Below are 6,000 nucleotides of genomic sequence, written 5' to 3' on the forward strand. Positions count from 1 at the left end.
GCTGGCACCAGCTAACTGCATGCTGGACACACTCAAGGCACCAGGGATGAAACTATCATTGGTGAATGCACACGCACCAAAGACTGACATTACATTACTTTTAATGACATTTACTATTATCACACTGATGGACATTTGTCATGCTGAAGTTTATTGGTCCTTCATACCTAAACCTCCTATATTAAGAAAGTTAACTTGGATGGACAAACCCCCACTTGTATATGTTAATGATACTAAATGGATACCATACCCTGTTCTAGCCAGAAATCTTCCTGTGGAATCTGAAGGGGCAAATTACAACTATTCAGGCTCTACTGTAAACCCTCCATTTTGTATATTTTCTTGACATCCTAACAAAGGGAATTCTTTTGGTGTACCTCGCAGAAATCAAGCTTGGATAGTAAAAAAGGCTAGTGACAACACTTACATAGCAATTGGGATGGGTATGATAGGACAAGGAGATGATACACCACATCCATCATTTAAACCTAACCATCCCGAGAATACGAACTTATGTCCAAACCAGATAGGATTGTCCAAGGATTTGCCATGGGCAGATTGTTCTGTCCAACCTCTAGAAAGGTTAAGATGCCAGCAACAGTAACCTTTAAGATTTACAATTGGGGACCCAGAATGCTATGTGGTCGTTCTGATCAATTGACACTTTTAGACAGAAATAGCAAATATGAGACGTGGCACATGCCATGCCATACACTACATAAGATTGAAGACTTGCTAGAAGTTGATGTAGCTGGTCCTAGACTTTCTAAGGAAGCAGGTCACATTCAGAATACTCAATGGAAGATAGTGGCTGCCACACAACCAATACATAAATTTAAGGTCAATGTAATGAATTCAGGAATTTATTTTGAAGATGCCACTCACATCAATGTCACTGCATGTGTATTTGCTCCATATGTAATGTTAGTGGGTAATAATCTTAGCATTTCTAGGAAAGAACAAAGACTATATGAGATTCAAATGCATTAAGTGTCACCTACATCAATGCATAAATTCTAATAAAGATTCATATATAGCTATTATGTACCAACCACCATTGGTGTGGTTACCTGTGTATCTTACAAAGATGTGGGCAAATATGCCCACTCTACATATTGTTCAAAAAAGCATTTAATATCATTATGCATCGCAGCAAACAAATGGTATTAGCAGTCATAGGAGCAGTAGTGTCCATCGTTGCTATGATTACATGATTATGGCATTGACCACAGCATCAATGCCATTAACTACTTCTATTCAGAACCAAGAGTTCATATAAGAAATGGTATCTAATTCATCTGAATTACGACATACTCAGCAAAGCATTGACTTAGCTTCTTTTTCACACCTTTTGCTAATATTTGTTGAGTTATGAAGGGATAGAATTTTTATTTTTGCAGATACCCAAAAGTCTGAGACTACAAGAACATGACAACATATGCTAAATTTCAGATGACTATTCTGGGAGATTATGTCTGATTGCATTAAAAAGGGATCACAATGGATATCTCATACTTAACCAGACAGCAAAAGCCACACACATGCATATTCCATATGAGATGGATATCTAAAGTTGGAGATGCAGAGACGTGGTGCTTTGACACCCTCATTCACAGGTCACCCTGGTACTAAACTTCCAACTATATTTCTATGTGGCAGGCATATGGCACACATATACATATCCCTAAGATGCATGATCAGTACAAGAAAAAGGAAGAAATTACCCTTCATCTCCGGATATAGTCTTTTTCTTTTACTATTGCAAGATCTGACAACTTCTTATAGTCCTGAGTATTCATGGGTAGTATGATTGACTAATGCACCTGTCCTATGAGCTATGGGACTAATACCAAATTAAACCAGGATCAGTAGAGTGAAAATTATTTTCTTATTATTTTTTATCATTACTGAAACTTTTACCTTTGACTTTGATAAGTAGATAGGAAGATAAGTTTTATTTTACAGAATTACTACTAAATCAGTTTTTTACTGACAATCATACTTGATTTTTACATTTAAGTTTTTGCAATCCAATTTGGTTTTCACTTTTGAATTATGGTTTGATTATGCACCATTATGTTTATATTTGTTGAAGTTATAATTTTTGTCACATTTTAGTATTGCACATCTTTGTTTTTATGTTAAACAAAAAGGGGGAGATGTAACAGTCCACACATGGTATGTATAAGATATATGTTTGATGTATGGGGATTGTAAAAAGAAATGCATGATCAAGACCTGTGCATGAGCAGTGAGGGTCTCCCTAGGCCATGGGACCTTTGATCTCAGCATTCTTAACATTCTGGCAAGAATCCATTTTCTTTGTCTTTCACAGGATGAAGTTATGCATGCGTGGAACTTATCGTAATTTACATTTAAACCAAAGGCAATCCACTGTGTGCTGTTACATACGAATTAAGTGCTTCCCACTCATTACCTTAATAAAGACAGGAATGGCTTGACTCCTCCCTCTTTTTCTCCCTCTGAACTTGGCTGCTTGCCATAGGAAAGGCTCCTTCTCTGGAGCCCCACTGTGAGCTCTACAGATCTTCTTTCTTTGTTCTTTTGTTCCCCTCTCACCTGACCCCTTGCCCATGCTCCTGCACCAGGAGCTCAGGCTTCCACCTCTGCCAGTGGTACTCTGCCTTCATCTGATTTCTATCCTCACACCTGATTTCTATTCCTATCTAGGAACTCTCCATTCCAGGTATTCTTGGTTATTCATATCTTCCTTCACTGAATACCCTACAAAGGAAGATTTCAAAGGAACAGAGTTCCTTACCATTCATTGATCTGTGTGTCTCTCAATTTATTAACCCTTTCTCCCCACTTCTTTTCTCCTCCTCAAGTTACCACCCACTATAATTTCCTTTATGCAAGGTTGCTGGCTGGCCGATGTAAGACCTCATCTGGTCCCTGTCTTGTGTTTAATACCATTTTTCATTATGAGTCCTGTGGAATTATGTTGTTTTTTTTTTAAATAATATTTTATTTTATCATTTCCAAGCATTATTCATTAAAGACAAAGATCATTTTCTTTTCCTTCCCCCCCAACCCCCATAGCAAACGCGTGATTCCACTGGGTGTCACATGTGTTCTTGATTCGAACCCATTTCCATGTTGTTAATATTTGCATTAGAGTTTCGTTTAGAGTCTCTCCTCTGTCATGTCCCCTCAACCCCTGTAGTCAGGCAGTTGCTTTTCCTCGGTGTTTCTATTCCCATAGTTTATCCTTTGCTTATGAATAGTGTTTTTTCTCCTAGATCCCTGCAGATTGTTCAGGGACATTTCACCACCACCAATGGAGAAGTCCATTACATTCGATTATACCACAGTGTATTAGTCTCTGTGTACAATGTTTTCCTAGTTCTGCTCCTCTCGCTCTGCATCACCTCCTGGAGGTCATTCCAGTCTTCATGGAATTCCTCCACTTTATTATTCCTTTTAGCACAATAGTATTCCAACACCAACATATACCACAATTTGTTCAGCCATTCCCCAACTGATGGGCATCCCCTCGTTTTCCAATTTTTTGCCACTACAAAGAGCGCAGCTATGAATATTCTTGTACAAGTCTTTTCCCTTATTATCTCTTTGGGGTACAGACCCAGCAGTGCTATGGCTGGATGGAAGGGTAGACATTCTTTTGTCGCCCTTTGGGCATAGTTCCAAATTGCCCTCCAGAATGGTTGGATCAAATCACAACTCCAACAGCAATGAATTAATGTCCCTACTTTTCCACATCCCCTGCAACATTCATTATTTTCCTTTGATAGCCAGTCTGCTTGGTGTGAGGTGATACCTCAGAGTTGCTTTGATTTGCATCTCTTTGATTATAAGAGATTGAGACAACTTCTTCATGTGCTTATTAATAGTTTTGATTTCTTTATCTGAGAACTGCCTATCCATGTGCCTTGCCCATTTATCAATTGGAGAATGGCTTGATTTTTTGTACAGTTGATTTAGCTCATTATAAATTTGAGTAATTAAGCCTTTGTCAGAGGTTTCTATGAAGATTTTTTCCCAGTTTGTTCTTTCCCTTCTGATTTTAGTTACATTGGTTTTGTTTGTTCAAAAGCTTTTTAATTTGATGTAGTCAAAATTATTTATTTTACATTTTGTGATTCTTTCTGTCTTGCTTGGTTTTAAAGTCTTTCCCCTCCCAAAGGTCTGACATGTATACTATTCTGTGTTTACCCAATTTACTTATGGTTTCCTTCTTTATGTTTAAATCATTCACCCATTTTGAATTTATCTTGGTGTAGGGTGTGAGGTGTTGATCTATTCCTAATCTGTCCCATACTGTCTTCAAATTTTCCCAGCAATTTTTATCGAATAGTGGATTTTTGTCCCAAAAGCTGGGATCTTTGGGTTTATCGTATACTGTCTTACTGAGGTCTCTTTCCCCCAGTCTATTCCACTGATCTTCCTTTCTGTTTCTTAGCCAGTGCCAAATTGTTTTGATGACTGCTGCTTTGTAATATAGTTTAAGGTCTGTGACTGCAAGGCCCCCATCATATGTGTTTTTTTTTTCATTATTTCCCTGGATATCCTTGATCTTTTGTTATTCCAAATGAATTTTTTCATGGTTTTTTCTAAATCAGTAAAGAAATATTTTGGTAGTTCAATGGGTATGGCCCTAAATAGATAAATAAGTTTGGGTAGGATGGTCATTTTTATTATATTGGCTCGTAATATCCATGAGCAGTTAATGTTTTTCCAATTGCTCAAGTCTAGTTTTAGTTGTGTGGTGAGTGTTTATTAGTTGTGTTCATATAGTTCCTGTGTTTGTCTCAGGAAGTAGATTCCTAGGTATTTTATTTTGAAAAGGTGATTTTGAATGGGATTTCTTTCTAGTTTTGCTGCTGAGCTGTGTTGGAGATATATAGAAAAGCTGATGATTTATGTGGGTTTATTTTGTATCCTGCAACTTTGCTAAAGTTGTTGATCATTTCACTTAGCTTTTTGGTTGAATCTCTAGGATTATTTAAGTAGACCATCATGTCATCTGCAAAGAGTGATAACTTGGTCTCCTCCTTGCCTATTTTGATGCCTTCAATTTCTTTTTCTTCTCTAATTGCTACTGCTAGTGTTTCTATTACAATGTCAAATAGTAGAGGTGATAATGGGCATCCTTGTTTTACTCCTGATCTTATTGGGAATGCATCTAGTTTATCCCCATTGCAGATGATATTAGCTGTTGGTTTTAGATCTATACTGTTTATTACTTTTAGGAACGACCCTTCTATTCCTATGCTTTCTAGTTTTTTTAATAGGAATGTGTGTTGTATTTTATCAAAGGCTTTTTCTGCGTCTATTGAAATAATCATGTGATTCTTGTTGGTTTGTTTGTTGATGTGGTCAATTATGTGGATGGTTTTCCTAATATTGAACCAGTCCTGCATCCCTGGTATAAATCCTACTTGATCATGGTGGATGACCCTTCTGATCACTTTCTAGAGTCTTTTTGCTAGTATCCTATTTAAGATTTTTGCATCTACATTCATTAGGGAGATTGGTCTATAGTTTTCTTTCTCTGTTTTTGACCTGCCTGGTTTGGGAATCAGTACCATGTTTGTGTCATAAAAGGAGTTTGGTAGAACTCCCTCTTTGCTTATTATGTCAAATAGTTTGTAGAGTATTTGGATTAACCATTCTCTGAATGTTTGATAGAATTCACTGGTGAATCCATCAGGCCCTGGGGATTTTTTCTTAGGAAGTTCTTTGATGGCTTGTTGGATTTCATTTTCTGATATGGGATTATTTAAGAATTCTATTTCCTCTTCTGTTAGTCTAGGCAGTTTGTCTTTTTGTATATATTCATCCATATCACCTAAATTGGTGTATTTATTGCCGTATAATTGGGCAAAGTAATTTTTAATGATTGCCTTAATTTCCTCTTCATCGGAGGTGCTGTCCCCCTTTTCATCTTAGATGCTGTTAATTTGCTTTTCTTCCTTCCTTTTTTACATTAGATTGACCAGTACTTTGTCTATTTTG

The sequence above is a fragment of the Monodelphis domestica genome, chromosome 6 (genome assembly GCF_027887165.1).
Source record: "Monodelphis domestica isolate mMonDom1 chromosome 6, mMonDom1.pri, whole genome shotgun sequence".
In the NCBI taxonomy this organism is placed as follows: Eukaryota; Metazoa; Chordata; class Mammalia; order Didelphimorphia; family Didelphidae; genus Monodelphis; species Monodelphis domestica.